General features: G+C 49.5%; 22 non-coding genes across 22 annotated transcripts; 5 read left to right on the top strand and 17 right to left on the bottom strand.

The window, feature by feature from the left end:
- Positions 1–196: 196 nt before the first annotated feature.
- Trnag-ucc (transfer RNA glycine (anticodon UCC)) lies at positions 197–268 on the top strand. Its single transcript has one exon. It is a non-coding gene; the product is annotated as a tRNA-Gly (tRNA).
- Positions 269–688: 420 nt separating this feature from the next.
- On the bottom strand, positions 689–762 carry Trnai-aau (transfer RNA isoleucine (anticodon AAU)). Its single transcript has one exon. It is a non-coding gene; the product is annotated as a tRNA-Ile (tRNA).
- Positions 763–960: 198 nt separating this feature from the next.
- On the bottom strand, positions 961–1032 carry Trnae-uuc (transfer RNA glutamic acid (anticodon UUC)). The gene has a single exon. It is a non-coding gene; the product is annotated as a tRNA-Glu (tRNA).
- A 705-nt stretch (positions 1033–1737) lies between these two features.
- Trnag-gcc (transfer RNA glycine (anticodon GCC)) lies at positions 1738–1808 on the bottom strand. Its single transcript has one exon. It is a non-coding gene; the product is annotated as a tRNA-Gly (tRNA).
- Positions 1809–2139: 331 nt separating this feature from the next.
- On the top strand, positions 2140–2211 carry Trnag-ucc (transfer RNA glycine (anticodon UCC)). Its single transcript has one exon. It is a non-coding gene; the product is annotated as a tRNA-Gly (tRNA).
- A 436-nt stretch (positions 2212–2647) lies between these two features.
- Positions 2648–2720, bottom strand: Trnai-aau (transfer RNA isoleucine (anticodon AAU)). Its single transcript has one exon. It is a non-coding gene; the product is annotated as a tRNA-Ile (tRNA).
- A 257-nt stretch (positions 2721–2977) lies between these two features.
- Positions 2978–3049, bottom strand: Trnae-uuc (transfer RNA glutamic acid (anticodon UUC)). The gene has a single exon. It is a non-coding gene; the product is annotated as a tRNA-Glu (tRNA).
- A 6360-nt stretch (positions 3050–9409) lies between these two features.
- Positions 9410–9480, bottom strand: Trnag-gcc (transfer RNA glycine (anticodon GCC)). Its single transcript has one exon. It is a non-coding gene; the product is annotated as a tRNA-Gly (tRNA).
- A 331-nt stretch (positions 9481–9811) lies between these two features.
- Trnag-ucc (transfer RNA glycine (anticodon UCC)) lies at positions 9812–9883 on the top strand. The gene has a single exon. It is a non-coding gene; the product is annotated as a tRNA-Gly (tRNA).
- A 741-nt stretch (positions 9884–10624) lies between these two features.
- Trnai-aau (transfer RNA isoleucine (anticodon AAU)) lies at positions 10625–10698 on the bottom strand. Its single transcript has one exon. It is a non-coding gene; the product is annotated as a tRNA-Ile (tRNA).
- A 257-nt stretch (positions 10699–10955) lies between these two features.
- On the bottom strand, positions 10956–11027 carry Trnav-uac (transfer RNA valine (anticodon UAC)). The gene has a single exon. It is a non-coding gene; the product is annotated as a tRNA-Val (tRNA).
- A 455-nt stretch (positions 11028–11482) lies between these two features.
- Positions 11483–11555, bottom strand: Trnam-cau (transfer RNA methionine (anticodon CAU)). The gene has a single exon. It is a non-coding gene; the product is annotated as a tRNA-Met (tRNA).
- A 293-nt stretch (positions 11556–11848) lies between these two features.
- On the bottom strand, positions 11849–11919 carry Trnag-gcc (transfer RNA glycine (anticodon GCC)). Its single transcript has one exon. It is a non-coding gene; the product is annotated as a tRNA-Gly (tRNA).
- Positions 11920–12250: 331 nt separating this feature from the next.
- On the top strand, positions 12251–12322 carry Trnag-ucc (transfer RNA glycine (anticodon UCC)). The gene has a single exon. It is a non-coding gene; the product is annotated as a tRNA-Gly (tRNA).
- Positions 12323–13063: 741 nt separating this feature from the next.
- Trnai-aau (transfer RNA isoleucine (anticodon AAU)) lies at positions 13064–13137 on the bottom strand. The gene has a single exon. It is a non-coding gene; the product is annotated as a tRNA-Ile (tRNA).
- A 257-nt stretch (positions 13138–13394) lies between these two features.
- On the bottom strand, positions 13395–13466 carry Trnae-uuc (transfer RNA glutamic acid (anticodon UUC)). Its single transcript has one exon. It is a non-coding gene; the product is annotated as a tRNA-Glu (tRNA).
- Positions 13467–13921: 455 nt separating this feature from the next.
- Trnam-cau (transfer RNA methionine (anticodon CAU)) lies at positions 13922–13994 on the bottom strand. The gene has a single exon. It is a non-coding gene; the product is annotated as a tRNA-Met (tRNA).
- A 293-nt stretch (positions 13995–14287) lies between these two features.
- Positions 14288–14358, bottom strand: Trnag-gcc (transfer RNA glycine (anticodon GCC)). Its single transcript has one exon. It is a non-coding gene; the product is annotated as a tRNA-Gly (tRNA).
- Positions 14359–14689: 331 nt separating this feature from the next.
- Trnag-ucc (transfer RNA glycine (anticodon UCC)) lies at positions 14690–14761 on the top strand. Its single transcript has one exon. It is a non-coding gene; the product is annotated as a tRNA-Gly (tRNA).
- Positions 14762–15502: 741 nt separating this feature from the next.
- Trnai-aau (transfer RNA isoleucine (anticodon AAU)) lies at positions 15503–15576 on the bottom strand. The gene has a single exon. It is a non-coding gene; the product is annotated as a tRNA-Ile (tRNA).
- Positions 15577–15833: 257 nt separating this feature from the next.
- Positions 15834–15905, bottom strand: Trnae-uuc (transfer RNA glutamic acid (anticodon UUC)). The gene has a single exon. It is a non-coding gene; the product is annotated as a tRNA-Glu (tRNA).
- Positions 15906–16360: 455 nt separating this feature from the next.
- On the bottom strand, positions 16361–16433 carry Trnam-cau (transfer RNA methionine (anticodon CAU)). Its single transcript has one exon. It is a non-coding gene; the product is annotated as a tRNA-Met (tRNA).
- Between the last annotated feature and the right edge of the window lie 291 nt (positions 16434–16724).

Below are 16724 nucleotides of genomic sequence, written 5' to 3' on the forward strand. Positions count from 1 at the left end.
CGGTCCTCTGCGTACTCTTGCGTCGCCGGCACCGACTCTTGCCAAAGGATGCGAAATGTGCGCGGATACGCTGTCCGAATGCGTCTGGATGTGCTCCCCTAGCCTACCTCGAAATGCGCCTGCCAGGTACCATCACCTTCGGCCGCTGCCGACAGGCGGGAAGCCGACACGGTGCGGCGCCGGGGCGCTCGCTTGTGCGGTGGTGGTGTAATGGTCAGCATAGTTGCCTTCCAAGCAGTTGATCCGGGTTCGATTCCCGGCCACCGCAGCAGGCTTTTAATTTCGCGTATGAGTACTTTTGCCACGCGCCCTTAAATTAATGTTTTTTTCTCCCTGTTACTCGCTGCACACCAGCCCCTAGTGTGTCTCGACTTGTCTCGACTTTGCTCGGCTGACGCGAGAGCTGACGCTCTCAAATCGGCCTATATCAAAACGACAAGCACGAGAAACGACTGAGAGAGGTAAGGGGAGGCGAGGCAATGGACACACAGCACGCCCCTTCATGTCACGGTGGCGTCTCCCTGACCGAATCGGGCTGAAGCTCCGAAAACAAAGGAGAAAGGAACAGAGGAAGTAAAACTGCCAACAGTACCCTGTGTTCCCGAGTACTGGCAAGGGTGATGATCTTTTGGTGATCACACTGGCCAGCTGAAATCGGCGCTGCCTTTTCGTAGTTGTAAAAGCGAAGTGGCCCGTGGGGGGATCGAACCCACGACCTTCGCGTTATTAGCACGACGCTCTAACCAACTGAGCTAACAGGCCTCGACAGATTCAGTTGCTCAGCCCTACGCTGGAAACGTGTGGCATGAAGCCATACACCATTTCTATGGCCGTCGAGTGTCTGCTTCCCTCCTCTATATTCTGCTGACTGTCACGAAACAGTAGCTATATTGCGAGCAGGACGGGAAACGGCAGCTCGCACAGCTCAAACTTGTCACGATTCGTGTGGAAAAAATTCCGTTCCGGTACCGGGAATCGAACCCGGGCCTCCTGGGTGAAAGCCAGGTATCCTAGCCACTAGACCACACCGGATGTGGGCGTTCCTTCGACGGCTCGGACGGTCGCTTGTCGCATTTCGTGCCGAGTCCCGCGTCGGCGCCCTTTTCTCTTTGCGAGCATACTGACTGGCAAGGCGAGCACCTCAAACGTCTCAGAGCAATGCTTTTGGCTTCATGCTCTGCTGGGAGAAGAGGAAAAGGGAAGCTGTAAGTAGCAAAAGCAGGAAGTAAACATTTTCCCGCTGAAGCGTTGTGGATAACAAACAAGAAATACGTTGGGGCCCTAGCAACAGCACCACCCGCGGTCACAGGAAATTAAATCGAGGATCGAACTCACGACCTTAAGATTACGAGACCTAGGCGCTGCCTACTGCGCTACCGAGGCACCGGCGACCCGTACCCAATGTTGGACGCAGAGACACTGTACTTCCTGGATAACGTGTTCTATTTGCTACACGTGCATTGCCGGCCCTGTTGATTGCGGTGTTGCTGCAGCTTTTGCAGCGATAGGAAGCACTCCTTGACGTTGAAGTTCGGTGCCTCGGAGGCACCTGGACACAGCAACTTGCGAGTCGAGGCCGACGCTAGTCTGCAGAACATGATGCGATCGTCCTAGTGGGGACCCGAAAGTGCTGCGTTCTCGGTTCTTCTCAAGGGAATCCAGCTATACATTCTTATGGATCGTGCATGTCAAGCGCGCAAGCCACACTGCAGCATTATCGCGGGAAAAGCAAAATGATGCATCGGCCGGGAATCGAACCCGGGCCGCCCGCGTGGCAGGCGAGCATTCTACCACTGAACCACCGATGCTCGGGACAGTAGCAACTTCACGCTGCTTCCTCAGCAGATGTCTCAAGGGAAAGTGGGACTGCCGTAGCATCCTGTCGAGAAGATGCTGCAGACGCTGAACCCTGCACTGCACTGCTTAAAAACGCCGCCAGAACGCGGTCCTCTGCGTACTCTTGCGTCGCCGGCACCGACTCTTGCCAAAGGATGCGAAATGTGCGCGGATACGCTGTCCGAATGCGTCTGGATGTGCTCCCCTAGCCTACCTCGAAATGCGCCTGCCAGGTACCATCACCTTCGGCCGCTGCCGACAGGCGGGAAGCCGACACGGTGCGGCGCCGGGGCGCTCGCTTGTGCGGTGGTGGTGTAATGGTCAGCATAGTTGCCTTCCAAGCAGTTGATCCGGGTTCGATTCCCGGCCACCGCAGCAGGCTTTTAATTTCGCGTATGAGTACTTTTGCCACGCGCCCTTAAATTAATGTTTTTTTCTCCCTGTTACTCGCTGCACACCAGCCCCTAGTGTGTCTCGACTTGTCTCGACTTTGCTCGGCTGACGCGAGAGCTGACGCTCTCAAATCGGCCTATATCAAAACGACAAGCACGAGAAACGACTGAGAGAGGTAAGGGGAGGCGAGGCAATGGACACACAGCACGCCCCTTCATGTCACGGTGGCGTCTCCCTGACCGAATCGGGCTGTAGCTCCGAAAACAAAGGAGAAAGGAACAGAGGAAGTAAAACTGCCAACAGTACCCTGTGTTCGGATGCGCTCACGCGCCCGAGTACTGGCAAGGGTGATGATCTTTTGGTGATCACACTGGCCAGCTGAAATCGGCGCTGCCTTTTCGTAGTTGTAAAAGCGAAGTGGCCGTGGGGGGATCGAACCCACGACCTTCGCGTTATTAGCACGACGCTCTAACCAACTGAGCTAACGGGCCTCGGTGCACTCCGTCTTCCAGCGCTTAGAGGGAGTGGCTCTGCGTATTTACAGGTAACATTTCTATGGTAGCAGTCCAACAGTGGACCAGGGTCTCTTCTCCCTTTATTCCGCTGCTCGTAGTAATTTCATTGCGTGCCCGTTTCTCTCGACTGTTTTCAGCTCACGTTTATGAACCAGTAGCTATAACGCGAGGAGGACGTGAAACAGCATTTCGCAGGGTCCAAACTTGTCGTGATTTGTTCCGAAAAAATTACATTCCGGTACCGGGAATCGAACCCGGGCCTCTTGGGTGAAAGCCAGGTATCCTAGCCACTAGACCACACCGGACGCGCACCCTTGTTTTTGGGGTTTACACCCCCTCCACTGGCTTTCCGTGTCGCACTTTCCCTGTTTGCGAGCATCTTTTCGCTCTCCCATGCCGAGGCGCGCATGGCAAAAGTCACAGTCCGTTGCTTTTGGCCTCGTTGTTACAGGGGTAGGAGGAAAAGCAAAGCTGTGAGTAGTAATATTTATTTACTTATTTCGCAAGTAAAGACCTGCAGCCTGTCATTATATAGCAGGTCATACACTGTGTGACTTTACATGTTATATCATACGAAATTCAGTTTTATTACTAGTACATTTTTTCTTGAAAATTTCACAAAAGAACTGCAAGTAGTAATAACGGGAAGTAAGCATTTTCACGCTGAGTTGTTGAAGCCTTATGGATAACAAACTACAAGCTGTTTTGCTCCTTCGCAACCCCAGAGCCGTCAATTTAGCTGTGAACGGAAGTAAATTAAATGCCCCGGGTGAGGATCGAACTCACGACCTTAAGATTATGAGACTTACGCGCTGCCTACTGCGCTACTTTTTTTTTTTTTTTTTTTTTATTGTCCGACGCCTTATCCATTTTTTTTTTTGTTTTTTTTTTATTTTTTCCCTTCCATGGAAACAAATGAGACTTCCTTCTCAGTCATAAAATGAATGTATAAGAAAACAATTTATCTTTAACCCTGCGATACTGGCTTTCGGCTTCGGCTTCTTCTGTGCAATAAACAAAATAGCCTTCTTTGCCAGCAGAGGATAAGTGATTGTAATATGAAACTGTAAAATTGTACTTCTCCCCAATTGTTTTTGTTTAAGCGTCGTTTCGCTTAAATAAACGATTTTTGTTTATCTCGTTGGCTTGTCAACCAATGCCCAGTCGCTCGAATACAATTTTAAGCATATTGCCGTAGTTTTTCTTGTGGTCTTTATATTTCAGGGCGTTATAAAAAGCACACTTCAAGTACATGTAAAAATCAGTGGAATTGTCATTTCCCAGGTGATTAATTACGTAATTCACATAGTGTCCCATTAACCAATGGACCGAGTTGTTTTTTGCTGCTGGAAAATAGCAAGTCTGAGGCCTGAGGAATGTAACAGGGGGAAAATTTTCCACCGAAGATCTCGTAAGAAAAGCCAGTTGTTCCCTAATCCAATTACAGAGTTGTAGATTGCCACCGCACGTGAATCTGTGCACTAACGTGTCGATCAATTTACATTTGAGACATAGGTTCGTGTCGCTAACGCCGATGGCATGTAACCTTTCATTGGTGCTTACGGTCTCATTCACTGTTTTATACCACGCTGACTTAACGTCCGATGGTAGACCACGCATATTAATATTTTTCCATATGGCGTCCCAATCAGTGTGTGGGTATTTACTTTCCAATTTGTTTCTCCCCTCCATTTTCTTTCGATGGGACAGAATATCGCGGGCCGTGATCCGTCGTGAGTTGATGATGACACCGCCGAGATAGCTGAATTCCACAAAATATACACGAACGTACTGGAGCCGGTTATTTATTTTTTGCACATTCACCGGCGCCTGTAAACTGGCAGGCCTGACAACTTCAAATAATTTAGTTGTAATGCTATCAGCGTGGTCGCTAAGGATAGTGGCGGTCCTTTTTATAAAAAGCGCAGACGCCTTATTTCTGATGTCAACTAACCCCAAACCTCCATTCCTGGGATCTAAGGTCGCAGTTTTTGCGTCGACTCTGAATATATCCCCTCTCCAAAGATAGCTGGCAATGGTAGACATTATCTTTGTTCCAATCATTTTCGGTAGTGGGAAGATCTGTGCTATAAAGTAACTCCTGGAGAGAATGCAGTGGTTAATGAAAATCACCCTCTGAACTTGGTTCATGTTACGGTGGAGGTTTTCTCTTGTTGTTCCAAGAAGTTGTCCCGACGTATTTCTCCAATTGATAGCTGCCATTTTTAACGGACAAGGTGTCAGTGTTATTCCTAGTGCTTTGCATTGGGTGACCATTGTGGCCCAGGCTAAGGTGGTATGTTGAAAACCCCGCAGGTTTAGGAGTTTGCTTTTGTTTGCGTTGACACCTGCTCCGGAGACTCTACAGTACTTTTTAATTAGCGTTTCCAATTTCAAAATGTCGTCGGGATTTCGCAGGACGACTCCGACATCATCGGCATAGGCGTTTATGACTGTTCGGTGACCAGATAATGTGATGCCAGTTAGAGTGGCATGAACACTGCGGAGGAAAGGTTCTAATGAAAGCACGAATAGGAACATGGAGAGGGGGCTTCCTTGGGGAACGCCGCGCCTGATCTGAATCTGCTTTGTCCTCTGGCAGTTAACTGATATACAAGCGCTGATGCCTGTTGCAACATTTCTGATCACACTTACGACTCGCTCATTAAAACCTATTTTGTTCAGTGTGGCACTAAGGAATCTATGATCCACACGATCAAATGCTTTCTGGAAGTCAATAAACATGATAGCACATTTTATGGTGGTCACAGCAGTGATTGCAATTATATCTCTATATTCAGCTATGCTTTTGAAAATGCTCTTGGTAGGCACACAGGACTGGTATGGACTTACTATCTTTTTGGCCAACTGTGAGAGTCTGTTGTTTAAAATTCTGCCGATGATTTTATAATCGGAGTTTAACAGGGAGATAGGACGAAAGTTGTTGAGGTTTCGTTTTGCAGCATTTTTTGGGATTAGTACTATTGTGCTCTCTTTAAAAACAGCAGGTAAATGCTTTCCCTGAAGCACCTCGTTCGTCATTCGGGTAAACATGTCACCAATCAGTGGCCAGTATCGTTTATAAAATTCAACAGGCAAACCATCCGGTCCCGGCGATTTCCTCAGAGGAGATTTGCAGATGATTCTGTGGATATCTTCGTTAGTACACTCAACGAGAAGGTCTTCGTTTTCCTCGTCCGAGACCTGTGGAGCTATGGAACTAAGGAACTCATCGAAGGACTCCTCACATACCGGGTTGGCAGTGTATAGGTCTTCGTAATATTTGTGCACTGCATTGACGATGTCTCTCTGAGTCGTGAGTGTCTCGCCAGTTTCAGACTGAAGTCCATCAATGAAGGTGCGTCTCCTGTTTCTTTCGTGCTTCAGTAGATGGTACAAGGAAGCATGTTCATCCTCCACGACTGTCTTAGCCTTGGATTTTAATTTCAGACCCTCCATCTGCTGTCTTTTAAGACTGAGCAATTTGGCCTTAGTTTGCTTGATATCTGCCAGACGGACGTTGGAAGTGTTTGCCTGCTCATATAAATTTCGCAGCATGGTATAATAAAATTCTATGGAATTTTTCAAGTCTTTCGATCGTTGTACACTATACTGGATGAGAACTTTTCTCAGTTTAGGCTTTGCCCTGTTGCACCACCAGTCTAGTACTGAGACGTGTCTATCTGCAGAGCGGAGGCACAATGCCCACGCTTCTGTCAAACTTTCTTCTAATCCGTCGTCCTGCATCAGTGACGTATTAAGGTGCCATGAACTTCTAAAACGGCGAGTGGGTTGCGCAGTAAGGTTGATGGAAGCTAGCACGGAGCTATGATCAGAAAAGTAAACTGGAATCGTCTCTGCTTTAATGAAGGAGCTAACTAGACTTTGCGATATGTAGAGTCTGTCGATCCTGCTACGTGAGTGAGGACCTAGGAATGTAAATGCCACAAAAGTGGGATACATTATTTCCCAAGCATCTTTAAGCTGTAAAACAGTGACGAAACGCTTCAGTTCACTGCAGTTATTAAAATTCGGAACCTGGTCTTTCTTATTTATCACACAATTAAAATCACCGCCTATTATAAGATCTTTTGGGTTTTTCCGTAATAAATAAATGATTTCTTCTTTATAGAACTGTGCTCTTTCCATTCTATTGGATGTGCCAGAAGGGGCATACAGATTGATAAGGGTAGAACCAAAGACTTTTATACCTATCGCTCTGCCGGAGTCCAACCTCTCGATATCCGAGACAGGAATCCCCTCCCTGACTAAAATTGCTGTACCGACGTTGGTGTCAAGTGAGACATTTAAAATCGCCAAATATCCAGGCACTGTAAGATTAGTCAGCACTACTTCCTGTAGGAAAGCAATGTCCGTCCCTGACTCATATAAATAATCCTTGAGCGCTGTAACTTTAGTCACGGATGTAATCCTGTTAATATTGATAGTCGTAATTGTATATGCCTGGGACATTTAGTTTGCATAAAAAGTAAATAAGTGATTAAAAAGATAACAAAATATTAATAAAAAAAAAAGAGATGTGCAGCTTCTAGAAGAGAGAAACGACTCCGCTTAAGCAAACATCTAAAAGAATAGTCAGTATTTGAAGCTCGGTAAACACTTCATCTGGTTCCTCTGAAATATGACTAAGACAGTAGTACAATTAGAAATGAAACTGGTTCAACAAAATCCTTTTTTTTTTTTTCATCTTACAGCCTCATTTTGGTGCAGGATTCCGAACATCTCGGGTTTTAGTTTTACCGAGGGGCTTTGCATCACTAATGTCACTTGAAGGTACCTCCTTAGGTCTTTCCGTGATGATTTCATACAAGACGTTCTTGGCCGTCGCTTCCTCTTGTGCTGGTTGTTGTTTGCTTTGGTTACGGGAAGCTTTGAGAGTAGGTTGCGGTTTGAGTCGGCGTCTTCGGACATCTTGGTTCAACGCGCCGTCATTCGGATTGTCTATCTTTACCACCGTTGTGACCGAAGCTGCCTCAACAGCGTCCTTTTTACGAGTGCCATTTCCTTGTTCTTCCGTCACTAGCTCCAGAGCACTGACTGAGTCGGCGGTTTGTGGGTCTGTAAGTTCTTGAGTTGGGTTCCGCTCCGTCACCTCTTGTGCTTCGGAGTGCGCCTCTTCCGTCTCCGCGACAATCGTTACTGCGTCCCCTCCGTGGACCGTTTGTACCTGTTCAGCCGCCGGCAGCGGCCGGGTTGCCTCAGCGGCTGTCGTCACGTCAATACATGTACTGTTTGTTTCCTCGAGCACATCCGCATTACACTGCTTCTGCTTGCGGGTGGAAGGCGAATTACGGGCGGACTCGCCGTCCGAGCCGTCATCGGTCGTTTCCAACGGTCGCTTCTTATTCTGGAGATCGCAATCGGGAACAGAAGGGTGTGATGTAATGACGCTCAGGGGAGGGAACTCCGTAGTAGTTATGGCGGGCACTGCAGAAGTACATGCACCACTGTCGTTAACCGAAAGAAGGGAAGTGCTATTTGGTAAGACATCGCTGAGGGTCAGTTTTTGACGCTGTGTTAGATTGTTCCGAAGAACAAAAACACGGCGCGGACAATCTTGTCGGAAATGACCTGTCTCATTGCAAATATTGCACGTGCGCTCCTGACCAGAATACACAACATGTGCTTTATGGCCTGCAACGGATATATGGGACGGAATGTTGGCTTTCACCTCCATTTCAACGGATCTAATGCCATTAAAACACTGTATCTTGTATAGCTTCGACCATCTTTCGTTATAGATAGATTTAACTTCGCCATATTTAGATAGAGCGTCCTTGATCAACTGATTATCAATTTCAATTGGAACATTCAAAATCCTGACATTGGTGTACATGATATCAGCTTTTCGTACAGAGACATTACTTTTTGAACCGTCTCGATGAACAAATTCGACGGAATTACCCCATTTTGCAAGCAACTTATCGACTGTCACTGAGTTCAGAAATTTAACAAAAACACAGTATTTTTCAGCATCTAATTGCGTGGTATGAACAGAGTCAGAATTTATACCGATTACCTCAGTCAGCCAATCGTGGATTTCCAGCGCAGTGGGTTGGACCGGCCGTGTTCCTTTCTCGAACGAGAAGACTAAAGTATTCTTCCTGACGGTGTCAGACATGGTCGTCGGTTCCGACGAAATTCCGGCAACAACCGAAATTGCGGCGAAGCACGAAACGTGGAACGGACGAAAGCACTATAAAAACACTTATCAAAGACACCACTCAAAAAATAACAGCGAAAATGTACAGCTAACTTCACGTAAACACCAAACACCGGCGATAGCGCTAACGTACGCGGAGTAAACAACAAGCACGTCCGACCGCGGCGACGGCTAAGCGCTACCGAGGCACGTGATGGCCAAACCTTCTGGTATCTCGGCAAGTAGAAAATACTAGTGGTAGAGAGTCTGCACTTGCTGGCTCATTTTTTCTGTTACTACACGTGCATTCCCGGCGCTGCAGGCAACTTGCGATGATAGGCCGACGCCAGTATGCACAATAGCACGCAGGAGTCCAAACGAGAAGACGTGCGCGCTGCGTGTTTGGTTGTTTCCACACGGAATCCCGCGGTTCATTCTCGTGGCCCACGCACTTCGAGTGCGAAGGACACGCAGCTCCACTATCGGGGAAAAAACAAAATGATGCATCGGCCGGGAATCGAACCCGGGCCGCCCGCGTGGCAGGCGAGCATTCTACCACTGAACCACCGATGCTCAGCTAGTTTGTAGCTTCCTTGTGCTTTCCGCGGCAGACGTCTGAAGGGAAAGTGGGACTGCCGTCCAGCGCCGTGGCATCCTCTCGAGAGAATGCTACAAACGCTGAATCCTGCGCTGCACTGCTTAAAAATGACGCCCGAACGCGATCGTCTAAGTAGTGTTGCGGCGCACGCACGCGACGACTCTTGCCAAAGGACGCGAAATGTGCGTAGAGACGCTGTCTGGATGCGCTCGCCTACCCCGTAATGCGCCTGCTGCTGCGACCACCTTCAGCCGCCGCCGACAGGCGGGAAGCAGACACAGCGCGGCGTGCGCGCAGGAAAACCGTGCGGTGGTGGTGTAATGGTCAGCATAGTTGCCTTCCAAGCAGTTGATCCGGGTTCGATTCCCGGCCACCGCAGCCTGCGTTTTACTTCTGCGTATGAGTACTTTTGCCACGCGTCATTAAATTAATGTTTCTTTCCTCCTCTTACTGGCTGCAGGCCACCCTATATTGTGTGCGTCGATTCCGCTTGAGTCTCGACTTGTCTCGACTTTGCTCGGCTGACGCGAGAGCTGACGCTCTCCAATCGGCCTATATCAGAAGGACAAGCACGCGAAACGACTGAGAGAGGTATGGCGAGGCGGGCACAACATTACTTATGCCTCAAGTAAAGACCTGCTGCCTGTTATCGTGCATTGTGTGATTTTACATGTTCTGTCAGACAAATTCAGTTTTATTACTAGCACATTTCTTTTTTTCTTTGTTGAAAATTTTACAACACGCTCCTTCATTTCACTGTGGCCGCACGGCGCGACTTGGCATACCGAGAGGCAAAACGTGGCGCCAGTGCCCTAGACCGAATAGCGCTGCAGCTCCGAAACCGACGAGAAAAGAGAAATACGAATTGAAACTGTCGGCAGCGCCCTGTGTTCGCAGGCGGTCACCCGCCCAAGCACTGACAACGCCCAGCGTCGCGCAGTAGCGGTGATCGGACGACAAACTGTGTGTTCAGCGTGCTGTGACCTGTGAAGTGTTTTAGCGCGTCCCGGCAAGTCGCTTTCGGGTCCCCTATCAGCTCCCACACAATGTGACGATTTCTTTGTCACCATACTTGCCCGGGGAAATCGGCGTTGCCTTTTTGAAGTAGTAAAATCGAAGTGGCCCGTGGGGGGATCGAACCCACGACCTTCGCGTTATTAGCACGACGCTCTAACCAACTGAGCTAACGGGCCTCGGTGCACTCCGTCTTCCAGCGCTTAGAGGGAGTGGCTCTGCGTATTTACAGGTAACATTTCTATGGTAGCAGTCCAACAGTGGACCAGGGTCTCTTCTCCCTTTATTCCGCTGCTCGTAGTAATTTCATTGCGTGCCCGTTTCTCTCGACTGTTTTCAGCTCACGTTTATGAACCAGTAGCTATAACGCGAGGAGGACGTGAAACAGCATTTCGCAGGGTCCAAACTTGTCGTGATTTGTTCCGAAAAAATTACATTCCGGTACCGGGAATCGAACCCGGGCCTCCTGGGTGTAAGCCAGGTATCCTAGCCACTAGACCACACCGGACGCGCACGCTTGTTTTTGGGGTTTACACCCCCTCCACTGGCTTTCCGTGTCGCACTTTCCCTGTTTGCGAGCATCTTTTCGCTCTCCCATGCCGAGGCGCGCATGGCAAAAGTCACAGTCCGTTGCTTTTGGCCTCGTTGTTACAGGGGTAGGAGGAAAAGCAAAGCTGTGAGTAGTAATATTTATTTACTTATTTCGCAAGTAAAGACCTGCAGCCTGTCATTATATAGCAGGTCATACACTGTGTGACTTTACATGTTATATCATACGAAATTCAGTTTTATTACTAGTACATTTTTTCTTGAAAATTTCACAAAGAACTGCAAGTAGTAATAACGGGAAGTAAGCATTTTCACGCTGAGTTGTTGAAGCCTTATGGATAACAAACTACAAGCTGTTTTGCTCCTTCGCAACCCCAGAGCCGTCAATTTAGCTGCGAACGGAAGTAAATTAAATGCCCCGGGTGAGGATCGAACTCACGACCTTAAGATTATGAGACTTACGCGCTGCCTACTGCGCTACCGAGGCACGTGATGGCCAAACCTTCTGGTATCTCGGCAAGTAACAAATACTAGTGGTAGAGAGTCTGCACTTGCTGGCTCATTTTTTCTGTTACTACACGTGCATTCCCGGCGCTGCAGGCAACTTGCGATGATAGGCCGACGCCAGTATGCACAATAGCACGCAGGAGTCCAAACGAGAAGACGTGCGCGCTGCGTGTTTGGTTGTTTCCACACGGAATCCCGCGGTTCATTCTCGTGGCCCACGCACTTCGAGTGCGAAGGACACGCAGCTCCACTATCGGGGAAAAAACAAAATGATGCATCGGCCGGGAATCGAACCCGGGCCGCCCGCGTGGCAGGCGAGCATTCTACCACTGAACCACCGATGCTCAGCTAGTTTGCAGCTTCCTTGTGCTTTCCGCGGCAGACGTCTGAAGGGAAAGTGGGACTGCCGTCCAGCGCCGTGGCATCCTCTCGAGAGAATGCTACAAACGCTGAATCTTGCGCTGCACTGCTTAAAAATGACGCCCGAACGCGATCGTCTAAGTAGTGTTGCGGCGCACGCACGCGACGACTCTTGCCAAAGGACGCGAAATGTGCGTAGAGACGCTGTCTGGATGCGCTCGCCTACCCCGTAATGCGCCTGCTGCTGCGACCACCTTCAGCCGCCGCCGACAGGCGGGAAGCAGACACAGCGCGGCGTGCGCGCAAGAAAACCGTGCGGTGGTGGTGTAATGGTCAGCATAGTTGCCTTCCAAGCAGTTGATCCGGGTTCGATTCCCGGCCACCGCAGCCTGCGTTTTACTTCTGCGTATGAGTACTTTTGCCACGCGTCATTAAATTAATGTTTCTTTCCTCCTCTTACTGGCTGCAGGCCACCGTATATTGTGTGCGTCGATTCCGCTTGAGTCTCGACTTGTCTCGACTTTGCTCGGCTGACGCGAGAGCTGACGCTCTCCAATCGGCCTATATCAGAAGGACAAGCACGCGAAACGACTGAGAGAGGTATGGCGAGGCGGGCACAACATTACTTATGCCTCAAGTAAAGACCTGCTGCCTGTTATCGTGCATTGTGTGATTTTACATGTTCTGTCAGACAAATTCAGTTTTATTACTAGCACATTTCTTTTTTTCTTTGTTGAAAATTTTACAACACGCTCCTTCATTTCACTGTGGCCGCACGGCGCGACTTGGCATACCGAGAGGCAAAACGTGGCGCCAGTGCCCTAGACCGAATAGCGCTGCAGCTCCGAAACCGACGAGAAAAGAGAAATACGAATTGAAACTGTCGGCAGCGCCCTGTGTTCGCAGGCGGTCACCCGCCCAAGCACTGACAACGCCCAGCGTCGCGCAGTAGCGGTGATCGGACGACAAACTGTGTGTTCAGCGTGCTGTGACCTGTGAAGTGTTTTAGCGCGTCCCGGCAAGTCGCTTTCGGGTCCCCTATCAGCTCCCACACAATGTGACGATTTCTTTGTCACCATACTTGCCCGGGGAAATCGGCGTTGCCTTTTTGAAGTAGTAAAATCGAAGTGGCCCGTGGGGGGATCGAACCCACGACCTTCGCGTTATTAGCACGACGCTCTAACCAACTGAGCTAACGGGCCTCGGTGCACTCCGTCTTCCAGCGCTTAGAGGGAGTGGCTCTGCGTATTTACAGGTAACATTTCTATGGTAGCAGTCCAACAGTGGACCAGGGTCTCTTCTCCCTTTATTCCGCTGCTCGTAGTAATTTCATTGCGTGCCCGTTTCTCTCGACTGTTTTCAGCTCACGTTTATGAACCAGTAGCTATAACGCGAGGAGGACGTGAAACAGCATTTCGCAGGGTCCAAACTTGTCGTGATTTGTTCCGAAAAAATTACATTCCGGTACCGGGAATCGAACCCGGGCCTCCTGGGTGAAAGCCAGGTATCCTAGCCACTAGACCACACCGGACGCGCACGCTTGTTTTTGGGGTTTACACCCCCTCCACTGGCTTTCCGTGTCGCACTTTCCCTGTTTGCGAGCATCTTTTCGCTCTCCCATGCCGAGGCGCGCATGGCAAAAGTCACAGTCCGTTGCTTTTGGCCTCGTTGTTACAGGGGTAGGAGGAAAAGCAAAGCTGTGAGTAGTAATATTTATTTACTTATTTCGCAAGTAAAGACCTGCAGCCTGTCATTATATAGCAGGTCATACACTGTGTGACTTTACATGTTATATCATACGAAATTCAGTTTTATTACTAGTACATTTTTTCTTGAAAATTTCACAAAGAACTGCAAGTAGTAATAACGGGAAGTAAGCATTTTCACGCTGAGTTGTTGAAGCCTTATGGATAACAAACTACAAGCTGTTTTGCTCCTTCGCAACCCCAGAGCCGTCAATTTAGCTGCGAACGGAAGTAAATTAAATGCCCCGGGTGGGGATCGAACTCACGACCTTAAGATTATGAGACTTACGCGCTGCCTACTGCGCTACCGAGGCACGTGATGGCCAAACCTTCTGGTATCTCGGCAAGTAGCAAATACTAGTGGTAGAGAGTCTGCACTTGCTGGCTCATTTTTTCTGTTACTACACGTGCATTCCCGGCGCTGCAGGCAACTTGCGATGATAGGCCGACGCCAGTATGCACAATAGCACGCAGGAGTCCAAACGAGAAGACGTGCGCGCTGCGTGTTTGGTTGTTTCCACACGGAATCCCGCGGTTCATTCTCGTGGCCCACGCACTTCGAGTGCGAAGGACACGCAGCTCCACTATCGGGGAAAAAACAAAATGATGCATCGGCCGGGAATCGAACCCGGGCCGCCCGCGTGGCAGGCGAGCATTCTACCACTGAACCACCGATGCTCAGCTAGTTTGCAGCTTCCTTGTGCTTTCCGCGGCAGACGTCTGAAGGGAAAGTGGGACTGCCGTCCAGCGCCGTGGCATCCTCTCGAGAGAATGCTACAAACGCTGAATCTTGCGCTGCACTGCTTAAAAATGACGCCCGAACGCGATCGTCTAAGTAGTGTTGCGGCGCACGCACGCGACGACTCTTGCCAAAGGACGCGAAATGTGCGTAGAGACGCTGTCTGGATGCGCTCGCCTACCCCGTAATGCGCCTGCTGCTGCGACCACCTTCAGCCGCCGCCGACAGGCGGGAAGCAGACACAGCGCGGCGTGCGCGCAAGAAAACCGTGCGGTGGTGGTGTAATGGTCAGCATAGTTGCCTTCCAAGCAGTTGATCCGGGTTCGATTCCCGGCCACCGCAGCCTGCGTTTTACTTCTGCGTATGAGTACTTTTGCCACGCGTCATTAAATTAATGTTTCTTTCCTCCTCTTACTGGCTGCAGGCCACCCTATATTGTGTGCGTCGATTCCGCTTGAGTCTCGACTTGTCTCGACTTTGCTCGGCTGACGCGAGAGCTGACGCTCTCCAATCGGCCTATATCAGAAGGACAAGCACGCGAAACGACTGAGAGAGGTATGGCGAGGCGGGCACAACATTACTTATGCCTCAAGTAAAGACCTGCTGCCTGTTATCGTGCATTGTGTGATTTTACATGTTCTGTCAGACAAATTCAGTTTTATTACTAGCACATTTCTTTTTTTCTTTGTTGAAAATTTTACAACACGCTCCTTCATTTCACTGTGGCCGCACGGCGCGACTTGGCATACCGAGAGGCAAAACGTGGCGCCAGTGCCCTAGACCGAATAGCGCTGCAGCTCCGAAACCGACGAGAAAAGAGAAATACGAATTGAAACTGTCGGCAGCGCCCTGTGTTCGCAGGCGGTCACCCGCCCAAGCACTGACAACGCCCAGCGTCGCGCAGTAGCGGTGATCGGACGACAAACTGTGTGTTCAGCGTGCTGTGACCTGTGAAGTGTTTTAGCGCGTCCCGGCAAGTCGCTTTCGGGTCCCCTATCAGCTCCCACACAATGTGACGATTTCTTTGTCACCATACTTGCCCGGGGAAATCGGCGTTGCCTTTTTGAAGTAGTAAAATCGAAGTGGCCCGTGGGGGGATCGAACCCACGACCTTCGCGTTATTAGCACGACGCTCTAACCAACTGAGCTAACGGGCCTCGGTGCACTCCGTCTTCCAGCGCTTAGAGGGAGTGGCTCTGCGTATTTACAGGTAACATTTCTATGGTAGCAGTCCAACAGTGGACCAGGGTCTCTTCTCCCTTTATTCCGCTGCTCGTAGTAATTTCATTGCGTGCCCGTTTCTCTCGACTGTTTTCAGCTCACGTTTATGAACCAGTAGCTATAACGCGAGGAGGACGTGAAACAGCATTTCGCAGGGTCCAAACTTGTCGTGATTTGTTCCGAAAAAATTACATTCCGGTACCGGGAATCGAACCCGGGCCTCCTGGGTGAAAGCCAGGTATCCTAGCCACTAGACCACACCGGACGCGCACGCTTGTTTTTGGGGTTTACACCCCCTCCACTGGCTTTCCGTGTCGCACTTTCCCTGTTTGCGAGCATCTTTTCGCTCTCCCATGCCGAGGCGCGCATGGCAAAAGTCACAGTCCGTTGCTTTTGGCCTCGTTGTTACAGGGGTAGGAGGAAAAGCAAACCTGTGAGTAGTAATATTTATTTACTTATTTCGCAAGTAAAGACCTGCAGCCTGTCATTATATAGCAGGTCATACACTGTGTGACTTTACATGTTATATCATACGAAATTCAGTTTTATTACTAGTACATTTTTTCTTGAAAATTTCACAAAGAACTGCAAGTAGTAATAACGGGAAGTAAGCATTTTCACGCTGAGTTGTTGAAGCCTTATGGATAACAAACTACAAGCTGTTTTGCTCCTTCGCAACCCCAGAGCCGTCAATTTAGCTGCGAACGGAAGTAAATTAAATGCCCCGGGTGGGGATCGAACTCACGACCTTAAGATTATGAGACTTACGCGCTGCCTACTGCGCTACCGAGGCACGTGATGGCCAAACCTTCTGGTATCTCGGCAAGTAGCAAATACTAGTGGTAGAGAGTCTGCACTTGCTGGCTCATTTTTTCTGTTACTACACGTGCATTCCCGGCGCTGCAGGCAACTTGCGATGATAGGCCGACGCCAGTATGCACAATAGCACGCAGGAGTCCAAACGAGAAGACGTGCGCGCTGCGTGTTTGGTTGTTTCCACACGGAATCCCGCGGTTCATTCTCGTGGCCCACGCACTTCGAGTGCGAAGGACACGCAGCTCCACTATCGGGGAAAAAACAAAAT

This window comes from Schistocerca gregaria, unplaced genomic scaffold, assembly GCF_023897955.1.
Source record: "Schistocerca gregaria isolate iqSchGreg1 unplaced genomic scaffold, iqSchGreg1.2 ptg000564l, whole genome shotgun sequence".
In the NCBI taxonomy this organism is placed as follows: domain Eukaryota; kingdom Metazoa; phylum Arthropoda; class Insecta; order Orthoptera; family Acrididae; genus Schistocerca; species Schistocerca gregaria.